Raw genomic sequence first — 14487 nt, 5'->3', positions numbered from 1 at the left:
TAACACACTAACAACGAGGAGACATGTGTAGTCATATGTATTTCTGCATACTAGAAGATGGCCTAACGCAGGAAGAGGAACATGCAAGCTTTGTATCTATTGGCTCTGTTTCACACATTGGCTAGGGTAGAAAGTGCACTTTATACTTTGATTATATGAAGAGTGGAACACATGACAGTTTGATATTTAGGAGTCCTTTATCTGGACAGGCAAGGCCTGGAGTTCTGCACGTTAAGAAACTCTTCAGGTAATTTTTATGTTTCTGACATTGAGGGACTATCACATTAACATAAATATTTACAAATATATTCTTTAAAAATGCAGCTGGTGCATGCTGGTAGGATTTGCTAAAGGAGGTGGACGCAGGACGAGCTCGAGTTTGAGGCCAGTTTGGGCTACACATGTGGTGGTGGGGTGGAGTGGAGGTGGTGGGAATGGTTAGTGGTGCACGTCTTTAATCCCAGCACTCAGGAGGCAGAGGCAGGTGGATCACTGTGAATTTGAGGTCAGCCTGGTCTATAGAGCGAGTTCCCTGTCTCAAACCCACTTTGAAATAATATAAATAAAAATGTTTATTGGGTATGGGAAGAGATGGTTCAACAGGTAAAGACGATTTATCCCAAGCCTGACGACCCAGGCTCGATCCTCAGGATTCACGTGGTGGAAGAAGAAAGCCAGTTCCTGCATGCTGTCCTTTGGTCTTCACATGCGTGCTGTTGTGTGTGCGAGATCTCGCGTTCTCTCTGTCTCTCTGTCTTTCTCTCTCTCTTCCTTTCTCTCTCTCTTTCACACACACACACACACACACACACACACACACACACACGATAAATAAAATTTAAAGAAATAAAAGAAATATTTATTACCTGCAGATATTAGAAGACCCTGCAATTTAGGCAGATTGCCTGCCTAGTATGCACGAAGTCCTGTGTTTAGTCTTGGCACTTCATAATTCAGATGTGGTGGTGGTGCACCCCTGTAGTGTCAGCTTGGGGGAGGGGAGGTGGAAAGATTAGGAGTTCAAGGCTACCCTTGGTAGCATAATGTGTTTGAGGACATCCTGGGCTATGTGAGACCCTGATTCAAAAGTAAAAGCATTTATTGAAAGTATTTATATGCCTTCTGATTCCCCAAGGAGTGAGAATTGACAGCCACATTCTCTGGGGAAGGGGAATCTGATTTTCTAACCCCCCCCCCAATGACATTTCTATTGGTTTCAGAGAATTTCATAGGAAGGACCATCTCTGTTTACATTCATTCACAGATGGTCCTGGGAACTCTGGTCATGCTTCTCTTTCCCATCTTGTAATCATTCCATCAGCAGACATCTGTATGGAGAGACTGTTTACACACACTCAGTGTCATCCAGACAGCTCCATTGCCTTCTCTTTTTAAGATCTGTATGTGTGGGTATGGGCACATGAGGGTGGGCGTCTGCAGAGCCCAGAGGAATCGGGTCTCCTGGTGCTTGTCTGTGTGTGCAGGGAATCGAACTGGGGACCTCTGGAAGAACAGTAAGTGGACTCGCTGTTTTAGGGTTCTGACCCACACTGCTCAATGACTTCAGAGTCAACAAAACTGTTTTTGCGTTTGTCTTGCTGTACACCGACTCGGTTCTTGTCAGTGTTTTGCTTAGCATGAGGGGCTATTCCACTTTTGACCACCAGATGGCAGGGTGCTGCTGTGCTATGGTTTCTTTCCTGGTGAATTTTTATGACTGGAAGACCAGCAGCTTGAATTCTTATAAATAGATATAGTTTTGGAAAGCTTTGTGCATGAGATTCTTTCATTTTCTTTTTATGCATGTGTGGTTTTGATGTAAGATCTCGCTTATTTATTTATTTTGGATTTTTGAGAAAAGCTTTCTCTGTGCTGCACAGTCCGTCCTGGAACTGGCTCTGTGGACCAGGCTGGCCTCGAACTCACAGAGCCTCGCCTGCCTATGCCCTCGGGTGCTGGGATTAAAGCCGTGTACCACCCTGCCTAACCCATTACCTTGCTTTGACCTTGTCTATTCTTCTTTCTACGCTGATACTTAGGGTGGTGGTGGGATTGAGCCACAAACAGACCCTGATAGAAAACGCTTCGCTTCGTTTGTTGTTGTTGTTTCCTTAAACATTTTTTAGCTGCTACTGTTTATTTACTTGATGGTATTTGTTGTTGTTTAAGACAGCTCTGGCTGTCCTGGAATTTGTTATGTAGACCAGGCTGGCCTTGAACTCACAGAGATCCGCCTGCCTCTGTTGGTAGTGTTGCTTGAAAAATCAGTTTCTGATTACATAGCACTTTGTGCGTGTGTGTGTGTGTGTGTGTGTGTGTGTGTGTGTATGTGTAGTGTGTGTGTGTATGTATGTATATGTGTGTGTAGTGTGTGTGTGTGTGTATAGTGTGTATGTATGTGTTTGCGTGCACGCGTGTGTGCATACTTGTGCCTTAGCAGAGGCCGGAGGACAGGTGGGTGTCAGTCTTGCCTTGTGCGTCACTGAAGGCAGGGTCTCTTGCTCACTGCTGCACTGCTGTGCACTCTTGGTGATATTCCTACCCTGCCTTCAGGGCCTGCTGGGATTATGGACAGGTGTGCTAAAAATCTGCTTCTCACATGGCTTCTGGGGATCTGAACTCAGGCTAATGGTTTATACCCACAGAGCCGTATCCTCAGCTTGGTCTTTTGTATACAGAGACTGCTTGTTTTTTTCCCGGCCACCCAGATGTGAAATAATCACACAGAAACTAATTACAACACTGTTTGGCCGATCATGTAAGCATATTGCTAGCTAGCTCTTATATCTTAAATCAGCCCATTTCCATTATTTTATATTTTACCTCGAGGCTCGTGGTTTACCAGTAAGGTTCCTGGGCATCTGTCCCCTTCAGAGGCTATGTGGTGTCTCCCTGACCCCGCCCTCCTCCTCTATCCCTACTTGGAATTCCCTTGCCCTATTCTTTGTGTCTTAGGCCCAAAGCAACTTCTTTATTAACCAGTGGTAATAAAACATTCACAGCATACAGAGGGGATCCCACATCAGTCTTTCTTCTTTATTTTTATTATTTATTTATTTTACTTGAGATAGGATCTTATTATATAGCCCTGGCTGTACCAGGGCTCATTTTTTTTTTTTTTTAAGACCAGGCTGGGCTTGAACTCATAGAGTTCCTAAGTGCTGAAATTAAAGGCTCCCATCACCATGTCCAGCTACTTTTTAAAATTTGTATTTTTTCACTTTTAAGGAGTAAGTGAGGAAACTGTCAGGTTTACAAACTTCCTTCCAGCTTACTTGTCCTATGTCCGGGGACATGAAAACACCTGCCTCCTTAGCACAGAGATGCTAATAAGGATCTCCATGGGCAGGATGGCGGGCAGCTCAAGGTTTTCTAGCCAAAGACTCTACTTTTGGAGACTCATCACGTTCACAGACAACGGAAATCTCCCTGTGTGGTTTGGCTGGAATAGGGTAAGATTATAGGGCTCTGGAGGAAGCAGGGTGTTGGTACAGCAGTCCAGATCATTTTGAGAAAAGCGAAAGTCTCATTTGTAATTGCGACTGGTATGCAGGCCTCCACCTCAAGCTGGTGCCTGAGGATTGGAAATGGATTATGTGGGGTCACCCTGAAAGGAAGGCTTCGCTGCCTGATGCGGCCTTTTATTCTTTATGCCCAGTTCATGAGTTCAACAGCCCACGAGGGAGAAGTTAGTGTTTCAGAAGCCCTGGCCTGACTTGAAAGACAATTAAGAATGTATACATTTAAGAATGTAGGTTCTAGGAGAGAGGAAAGCAACCAGCTTGTCCCTGTTGGGAACCGTTGCGTCGGCCTCCTGCAACTGCTCCCTCTGGTGGTCAGAAGTGGCATTTGCTACTAACCTTGGACTAGGGTTGCTAGTCCAACCCTGGGCTTGGACTGCCCAGCCTGCCATCAGCTTCTCATTTCACTGGGAGGACACTGGAGCTCATAGGGTCCTCTGCCCTTGACTTTCAAAGTTTCCCCTCTTCCTCAGAGCAATGAAAAAGCTCTATCTTGTCTCTCTTTACCCCGAGTGTGTATTCTCACCAGGAAGCCAACAGTCCCCACGTCAGGCAGAGCCAGGGGTTTATGAGGGATCTTACTTCTTCCCAGCTCTCGTGTGAGACGTTGGGAGGATGAACGAGTTGCCCTTTCTCGATAATTCGAACTTTCAGCTATATTTTGAGACCCTTCAATTGTCAAGGCCATGCAACTGGAAAGCATTACGATTATTTATTGCCACAATTGCCATCTGTCGGCTTCTCGGCTGACACCCAAGGCCCCTCATCCATCTCTACTAACATCAAACAGATTACCAATGCTTAAGAAGAGAAACGCTGTCATGCAAGATTCATAAAGAGATGCGACTTGCAGGGGCGTCCTCCTCAGCATCTGACATCACCGAGGGGATTGACATAAAGCAAGTTGTCCCCAGGCATAGATGCTGGGGGTGAGCTCCGATGCTTCACCTCTGAAAGATGGGCTTTTTGTTTTCAGAAGGCGTTGTCTTGGTGTAGACGTGGTGGCTTTGTTTTCCTGACACCCTGTCTTGTCCTGAAAGGCACATGGGTAATACCTTTCCCAGCATCAGAGAGTTTGGTAAAGCCTGGTTGGAGAAAATCATAATAAAATCTATAAGCACAGGCTTTTATGTATTTCACTCTTATTGAATTCCTTTTAGTATGAAAGCCGCTTATTTTGTAGCATTCAGCATGGTGTCCATCTGCTGATGGAATACTTCATGTGAGCGCCGAGGGGCAGTGGGCAGATAAGAAAGAGAATAGGCCGTGTGCACAGACACTGTTGATTTCTGAAGGCCATCTCCTGCAATACTCAAGCACTCATTTCCTTCTTGGTTTTCCTTTTGTGTAGGTGACTGAGCATTTTTCGGACATAGCTGAAAGGCATCTTAGAGAGAAGTCACACCGTCTACTAAATAAGTGAAAAAAAAAAAGGCTGAACGAACACAGTGTTGGAGCTGCTCGCTTAGCTGCTTTTGGGTAAAAACTTACAGTATTTAGTTCGGCTTTTGGAAACAGGTTCTTCCTGTGTAGCCCAGGCTAGCCTTGAACTCGAGGTCCTTCTGCTTCAGCCCCTTGAGTGCTGGGAGTACAGGCTGCGTCCTGTGTTCAGGTTCTCAGAGACGGTTAGATAATGGTTTGTTTGTTTGTGTCATGCCCTCCCCCCCAACACACACACACAGGGTTTGTCCATGTAGCCTTGGAGCCTGTCCTGGAACTCTGTCAGAAGACCACGCTGGCCTTGAATTCAGACAGATCCACCTTCTTCTGCCTCCCAAATGCTAGGATTAAAGGCATGTGCCACCACTGCCAGGCTCAAATTATATATATATATATATATATATATATATATATATATATATATATATATATTAAATAGGATCTCATGTAGCTCAAACTGATCTCAAATCTTTCCAGGTAGCCAAACTTCGGATTCTCCTGCAGCCACTCTGCCAGTGCAAGGGCTACTGATGTGAGCTATCAAGCCTGGGTCTAGGTGTTGGGATCTAGTTCCCGTGAGCTGGAGGCCTTCCCATTATAGCTCCACCTCAGTTCTCATTTTTTCCCTTGAGTGTGTTTTCCACATCTGAGCATCCAGTCATTACAGCCAGGGTGCTGGGAGAGGCCTCAGTGTGGCAGCCTCTCCCTACCGGGTCTTACAGTGACTGTGGTTATATGATCAAATGCCCTGTTAGTGAGCATGCCCCATTCTGCCACAGGAGGGCAGGAACATGGGGTGGCATCCTGTTAGGCCCCCAGTGCTGAGCCTACTGCTTGTCGAGGTAGAGAACTGTCCTCTGTTACAGCAGCTGCCATCTGCTTAAGAGGAGCTGTGACTACTAGCAGCCTCCCCTCACCTCTCGGGATTCTGTCTGTTGACTGCCACTCCCTCAGAGAAGGAGGGAAGTGGCGGGGATGGTGATCAGTGGATCCTTACCTAAGAATCTGGCCACTGCTTCCTGTCCCTCCCAGCCACCCTATTAGTGTGTGGTCTTGGGGTCTCAGAAGGTACTAGAGCATAGGGACCATAGAGAATTGTCTGAAGTGGGACTCCATCTGTGTGATCGTGGTAAAATCGGCAAACACGCTGGGATGAGAGCTCCCAGTGGCGTGGCGACTTTGGGGTCACCCACACTGCTCACTGTGTTCTATAAGTGAGCACATAAACTCATTAGTTCCGAAAGCCGGACTTTGGTTTGCCGTTGGTGACTGATAACAAAGGGCTGTTTGTTTAAGTCTTCCCAGGGAAAGAGATTCCCAAATAATGTTTTATTGTCGTTGTGTGACTGGCCCCTGCTTGTGAGTTCTCCTGGATTAGATAAGGACCCGACACTCAGAATCTGACATGCTATCTGTGTGTCAGTGGGCAGGGAGGGTTAGCCCATGCTCAGCAGGTGGGTGCCATGCAGGGTAAGGTGCCAGTAGTGACTCCTTGTCCTAGGCAGCCTGTCCTCAGTCAGCATGATGCCTCTGGCAAGGCAGAGGCCGGCTCTGTGAGGCATAGATTCTCTAAGCTCTCAACAGGACGTGAGCTTGACTCAGCAGAGGAGTATGTATGTTCTGGGAAGGAACATCTTCCCAGTGGCAAGTTCCATGGCCCTGGCTGCTCTTGAGCAAGGGCTTGTCTCCTCTGTTCCTGAGGTCCCTTCTGGGCTCACTGTGGTCTCTCCCTGCAGAGAGTGTAGTGGCTATGGCAACTGTCATCTGCAGAGGTGATGACCATAGCCAGGAAGGTGTTGTTGTGCTGAGCACTGCAGGGCTGACATGTTCTTCACGCTCAGCGTGACGTGGGTCATGCTCTCCCTCCGGGACCTCTCTAAATTTGATACTTCAGTAAACCTGTTTCTAGTACTTCAGAGAATGGAGAAGAAGTATATATATATATATATATACTTCTCCATTAATTCATTATCGTGTAGGGAATTGCCTGGTCTCAGTTATCCTGAGAACTTAGACGGCAGTAGCCGCAGCTAGATTATCCGTCTGGATGTCAGTGTCTTCATGAGGTCAGTAGTCAGTGTAATAGCTTCCCTTCTCTGGTTCCCCTGGACCTTGTAACTTTCCAGGGTATAGAATGATCCGAATTTAAAAAAAAATGTTTATTTGGTGTGTGTGTGTGTCTTTGTGTGTGTGTGTGTAGGTCAGAGGACAACTTTCAACAGCCACTTCTCTCCTCTTACATCCAGTCACTGAGTTCAGGCTCTCCAGCTTGGCAGAAAATTCCTTACCGGCTGAGTCGTGTCCCCAGCCAGAGTGAGAATTATTGCAGATAGGCCCTGTGTGTACTGCTCTTTCCCTTTGCCTGAGGTGGCTCCCAGCCCTCTTCAGAGAAAGACTGGCTATTGACTGGCAGGTAGAGAGTAACCTGTTGGAGTGTGAGTTTATGTTTTTTTTTTTTTTAAATGCTAGTGATTGAATCCAGGGCCTTGTGCATGCTAGACAGCAACTTCGCTACTGAACCGAATACCTAGTTTCTAAACCTTGATTGAATTGAGTCCTATGAACTTAGGGGAAAAAAATCTCATTTTCAGTAAGATATACCATGGCTCTAACTGCTACCAATATCTGAAGACTGAGGAGATCTCAGAGACAGACACCAGAATGAGGCCTCTACTCTCTGTCTCCAGGTTCTTGTCTCTGTGAGGAAAGAATTCAGAAAGGAAACACAGTAGGGAATTTATTACAGGACAAAAAAAAATTCATTAAAGCATGAGTGTAGGTTTCTCAAGAGAGAGTTGCGTTGTGGTACTTTAGACAGCTTATTTTGTGGGCAAAATTTAGTGGAAGGATGGATTGTTCATAGACTAAAATGGGGAGAAGGCAAGGTATTCTATGACTCCACAGGGATTTTTCTTGGAATAGAGTTGATTTCATTGTTCTGCCCTTACATGGGATTTTAAAATGTGGTCATGGCTTCAGGAATGGAGGTGTGGTTACAGTGAAATGAAGGACGCTAGTGGTCATTTTGGTCAGCCATGTTGGTCTCAGCCAATTCTGACTGGTCATTCTGTCAGCCTGTAATGTCCCTATGTCTATCTAGGCTGCTCAAAACTAGAGATAAAGTATTATTTAACTGTTTCACTAGTAGGGTGAAATTTGCACATTAAATATTCTATGAGGACAGCCGTCACCAAGAGTACAGTGTAATAATCTTACACAAAGTTCTCAGAGCCTGCTGCAAAAGAGGGAAGAGGCCTGGAGAGCTGGGATGGGCCATTTATGCCCCATTTAGTGACTGTGCTGGCGACTAGGGTGGCTCTACATGTGGGCAGATTTGGTCACACAGAAGTGAGCAGATGTGATACAAGCAGACGAATGGAAGGGGCTCTCTCACACTCTCGTCTCTCACTCTCTTATCTCTCACACTCTTGTCTCTTACACTCTTGTCGTCTCTCACACTCTTGTCTCTCACTCTCTTATCTCTCACACTCTTGTCATCTCTCACACTCTTGTCTCTCACTCTCTTGTCTCTCACACTCTTGTCTCTCACTCTCTTGTCTCTCACACTCTCGTCTCTCACACTCTTGTTGTCTCTCACACTCTCATCTCTCACACTCTCGTCTCTCACACTCTCGTCTCTCACACTCTTGTTGTCTCTCACACTCTTGTCTCTCACACTCTTGTCTTTCACACTCTTGTCTCTCACTCTCTTGTCGTCTTTCACACTCTTGTCTCTCACTCTCTTGTCTCTCACTCTCTTATCTCTCACACTCTCATCTCTCACACTCTCGTCTCTCACACTCTTGTCTCTCACACTCTTGTTGTCTCTCACACTCTTGCCACTCACACTCTTGTCTCTCACTCTCTCGTCTCTCACACTCTCGTCTCTCACTCTCTCGTCTCTCACTCTCTCGTCTCTCACACTCTTGCCACTCACACTCTTGTCTCTCACACTCTTGTCTCTCACACTCTTGCCACTCACACTCTTGTCTCTCACTCTCTTATCTCTCACACTCTTGTCATCTCTCACACTCTTGTCATCTCTCACACTCTTGTCTCTCACTCTCTTGTCTCTCACTCTCTTGTCTCTCACTCTCTTGTCTCTCACTCTCTTGTCTCTCACTCTCTTGTCTCTCACTCTCTTGTCTCTCACACTCTTGTCTCTCACTCTCTTGTCTCTCACTCTCTTGTCTCTCACTCTCTTGCCACTCACTCTCTTGCCACTCACACTCTTGTCTCTCACTCTCTTGTCTCTCACTCTCTTGTCTCTCACACTCTTGTCTCTCACTCTCTTGTCTCTCACACTCTTGTCTCTCACACTCTTGTCTCTCACTCTCTTGTCTCTCACTCTCTTGTCTCTCACTCTCTTGTCTCTCACTCTCTTGTCTCTCACACTCTTGTCTCTCACACTCTTGTCTCTCACACTCTTGTCTTTCACACTCTTGTCTTTCACACTCTTGTCTCTCACATTCTTGTCTCTCACACTCTTATCTCTCACACTCTTGTCTTTCACACTCTTTTCTCCCGCCCCACAGCACAGTTTGTTTACAGGATTTGGATTTGGTACTCAGCCACCTGAATGAAGTCCCAAATGAGGAAGAGTCCAAACAAGATGGATGGCTCTTGAGGAATGATACACAAGGTTGATCTCTGCTCTCCTCATGCACCTACAAACTTATGCAAGCACCCCTCTCCCATATTTAGTGAACTGTAGCTGTGTGAGAGATAAGTATTTGCTGTCTTAGGTTATACCATTATATTCTGAGCAGCTCTCCGAATCAATATTTGAAGCCTCAAGGTGGTGTATTTGAGAAAGGAGCTTTGGAGGGATACTTAGGATTAGATGAGGTCAAGAGTGGTCCTCGGGATCAGTGTCCCTAGAAAATGAGATATGAGAGAGCTCACTTTCTCTCATCTCCACTCGCTCACATTGATGGGGGCATGTGGAGCCACAGGGATGAGGCAATTGTCTGGAAGTCAGAAAGGTGACCCTCACCAGAGGCAATCCATGCTGTCAATTTAATCTTGGGCTTCTGGTTTCCACATCTATGACAGAAGAATGTTATAGTTTAAGCTACCACAGACTATGGTGTTTTGCTGTGGCCACCAGTATAGACTGCCACTGATACAGAACCTACGCAAGCAGAGGGAAGCCACCAGTATAGACCAGCACAGATACAGAACCTATGCAAGCAGAGAGAAGCCACCAGTATAGACCAGCACTGATACAGAACCTACGCAAGCAGAGGGAAGCCATCAGTATAGACCAGCACTGATACAGAACCTACGCAAGCAGAGGGAAGCATCAGTATAGACCAGCACTGATACAGAACCTATGCAAGCAGAGGGAAGCCACCAGTATAGACCAGCACTGATACAGAACCTATGCAAGCAGAGAGAAGCCACCAGTATAGACCAGCACTGATACAGAACCTATGCAAGCGGAGTGACAGCCACCAGTATAGACTGCTGCTGATAAAGATCCTACGCAAGCAGAGGGAAGGCCAGAGTGTAGGCAACTTTGAGTCTGGTGTGCTTTCCACATTTTGTGTATCTCCCATCTCTTAACGTCTATTCTTACTGTATTACTGTCTTTGTTACTATGATGATGATGATGATGATGATGATGATGATGATGATGATGATGATGATGACAGTTTTTATGTGGAGTCCTAGCTAGGCTTGTACTCGAAATATTTATGCATGAGCTTCCTGGATGCTAGCGTTTCAAATGAGAGCTCCAAGCTCCATATGCCTTAATTCTTTCTATGAATGTAAGCATAGAAGTTTGCGAGATCTTGTCGCCTTTTCCAGGTTCTATCAATTTCCTATCCTTGTCTAAGTTTATTCAGTATTCTTTCCTTTATCGTGGGCTCTGGCCAAATCTGGATATGCTCACAGTGGTCTGCGTTTCATATGCTGGGAATTCCTGACTTCTAGGAACTATCTCACAGTGCCAAGTGTAACAAACATCTCTTCTTCAGACCAGAACTGTACCCCCGTGCTGGCTAATTTTATATTAACTTGACACAGGCTGGAGTCATCTGAGAGGAGGGAATCTCAATTGAGAAAAATGCCTCCATGAGATTGAGCTATAGGCAAGCCTGTAGAGCATTTTCTTAATTAATGATTGATATGGGGGGGACACCAGCCCACTGTGGGTGGTATCATCCCTAGGCTGGTAGTCTTAGATTCTTTTTTTTTTTTAAAGGTTTATTGTGTGCATTGATGTTTTGCCTGCATGTATGTCTGTGTGAGAGTGTCAGATCTTGGAGTTACAGACAGTTGTTAGCTGTCATGTGGGTGCTGGGTATTGAATCTGGATCCTCTGGAAGAGCAGTCAGTGCTCTTAATCACTGAGCCATCTCTCCAGCCCCCATCGTTCTGGGTTCTATAAGAAAGCAGGCTTTGTAAGCCATAAGGAACAAGCTAGTAAGCAGCAGCCCTACATGTCCTCTGCATGATATCTGGTCTCCAGGTTCCTGCCTGACTTCCTTCAGTGATAAACTGTGGGTGTGGAAGTATAAGGCAAATAAACTTTCCTCCTCAAATCGATTTTGGTCATGATGTTTCATCATAGCAACAGTAACCTTAACTAAAATATCCCCTGTAGTAGTTAGACTGTAACTGCCCCCATAATCTTATAGGGAGTGGCATTATTAGGAGGTGTGGCTTTGCTGGAGTGGGTATGATCTTATTGGAGGAGGTGTGCCACAATGGGGGTGGGCTTTGAGGTTTATTATGCTCAGGATACCACCCAGTGTTCCAGCTGACTTCCTGTTGCCTGTAAGCTATAGGACTCTCAGCTATTACTCTAGCATGACATTTGCCTGCATGCCACCATGCTCCCTACCATGATGATAATGGACTGAACCTATGATCTGTGAGCCACCACCTCAATTAAATGTTTTCCTTTATAAGAGTTCCCACGGTCACAGTGTCTCTTCACAGCAATAGTAGCCCTAAGATAATCACTTTCTTTGCTCATTGCAAATGATAACCTGATAGAGGAGGGAGAGCTCAGGACAAAGTCCCAGTACAGGTTGAACATCCGTTATCTGAAGTGCTAGGGACCAGAATGGCTTCAGATTTAGGATTCCCCCCACCACCCCAGATTTTGAAATAGTTATATAGATTGTCATTTGAACTTTCCTAATCTAAAGAGTTGAAATGCTACAAAATCTGAAATTGTAAAAAGTTGTATTTTGGACTAGGAATGTTCAGTCTATATTTTATGACTTCTTTCTCTAATATATATATTTTATACATATACAATTTGTGTGTGTTGTGTATGTGTGTGTATGTATGTGTATGTGTGTGTGTATCTGTGTGTATGTGTGTGCATGTCTGTATCTGTGTGTATGTGTGTGTGTGTGTGTGAGAGAAAGAGAGAGAGAGAGAGAGAGAGAGAGAGAGAGAGAGAGAGACATAGTTTTACTGTGTGTCTCTGGCTAGCCTTGTATTTTCTTTGTAGCCCAAACTTCAGTGAATCTCTTGAGCGCTGGATTACAAGTTTTTAATTACCTGTGAGCAATTTCTATTTAAACAGAACTAAAATTAGTGTTGAAAATAATACGATAGTCGGAGATGAGTGATCAGAACTGTGGACCCTGATTATGGGACTCAGACTTCAACTGTTATGCCCAGATCCACGAAGTCTCCCCCAAAGCAACAAGGAGACCAAGTCCCATATGTAAAAGCAAAGAGCCTTTATTTTATACAAGTTTGCAAACTCAATCTCTCCATGTGTCCGATGTATTGGAATAATTGAAGAGCCCTGAGCTCAGTTAGAGTTATTTTTTTTCGAATCTCCATCATCTTTTTTTTTTTTTTGATATTTATTGAGCTCTACATTTTTCTCTGCTCCCCTTCTTGCCTTTCCCCTCCCCACTCCAGTCCTCCCGCAAGGTCCCCATGCTCCCAATTTACTCAGGAGATCTTGTCTTTTTCTACTTTCTACTTCCCACGTAGATTAGATCTGTGTAAGTCTCTCTTAGTGTCCTCATTGTTGTCTAGGTTCTCTGGGATTGTGGTTTGTAGGGTGACGTTCTTTGCTTTATGTTTATAAACCACCTATGAGTGAGTATATGTGATAATTGTCTTTCTGTGTCTGGGTTACCTCACTCAAAATAATGTTTTCTAGCTCCATTCATTTTCCTGTAAAATTCAAGATGTCGTTATTTTTTTTTTCTGCTGTGTAGAATTCCATTGTGTAAATGTACCACATTTTCCTTATCCATTCTTCGGTCGAGGGGCATTTAGGTTGTTTCCAGGTTGTGGCTATGACAAACAAAGCTGCTATGAACATAGCTGAGCACGTGTCCTTGTGGCACGATTGAGCCTCCGTTGGATATATACCCAGAAGTGGTATTATTGGGTCTTGAGGAAGGTTGTTTCCTAATTTTCTTAGAAATTGCCACACTGACATCCAGAGGGGTTGTGCCATCTTGCATTCCCACCAGCAATGTAGAAGTGTTCCCTTTTCCCCACAACCTCTCCAGCATAAGTTGTCCTTAGTGTTTTTGATCTTGGCCATTCTTACAGGTGTAAGATGGAATCTCAAGAGTTGTTTTGATTTGCATTTCTCTGATGACTAAGGATGTTGAACATTTCCTTAAGTGTCTTTCAGCCATTTTAGATTTCTTTGTTGAGAGTTCTCTGTTTAGATCTGTACTCCATTTTATTTAATTGGATTATGTGTTCTTTTGGTGTCCAATTTCTTGAATTCTTTGTATATTTTGGAGATCAGACCTCTGTCTGATGTGGGTTAGTGAAGATCTTTTTCCATTCTGTAGGCTGTCGTTTTGTCTTGTTGACCATGTCCTTTGCTTTACAGAAGCGTTTCAGTTTCAGGAGGTCCCATTTATTAATTGTTTCTCTCAGTGTCTATGCTGCTGGGGTTATATTTAGGAAGTGGTATCCTGTGCCAATGTGTTCAAGTGTACTTCCCACTTTCTATTTTATGAGGTTCAGTGTGGCTGGCTTTATGTTGAGGTCTTTGATCCATTTGGGCTTAAGTTTTGTGCATGGTGATAGATATGGGTCTATTTTCATCATTCTACATGTTGATTTCCAGTTATGCCAGCACCACTTGTTAAATATGCTTTCTTTTTTTCACTTGATAGTTTTTGTTTCTTTGCCAAAAATCAGGTGTTCGAAGATGTGTGGATTAATATCCGGGTCTTCTATTCGGTTCCATTGGTCCTCCTGTCTGTTCTTATGCCAATACCAGGCTGTTTTCAGTACTGTAGCTCTGTAGTAGAGTTTGAAGTCAGGGATTGTGATGCCTCCAGAAATTCTTACACTGTACAGGGTTGTTTTGGCTATCCTGGAGTTTTTGCTTTTCCACATGAAGTTAAGTACCATTTTTTCGAGAACTTTGAAGAATTTTGCTGGAATTTTGTTGGACATTGCATTGTATTAGAGTTGGGTTTTTATAGTAGCAAATGAGGGGGTGAGAGATTTCTAAGTTTCAGGACCCCTGATTGGCTGACATTTGTCTAAGGGTGTCCTGGTGAGTGTGGTG

This window comes from Myodes glareolus, chromosome 1 (assembly GCF_982192425.1).
Source record: "Myodes glareolus chromosome 1, mMyoGla1.1, whole genome shotgun sequence".
NCBI classification, from domain to species: Eukaryota; Metazoa; Chordata; class Mammalia; order Rodentia; family Cricetidae; genus Myodes; species Myodes glareolus.
The sequence above is the reverse complement of the archived record's forward strand: the minus strand, read 5'-3'. Positions refer to the sequence as shown.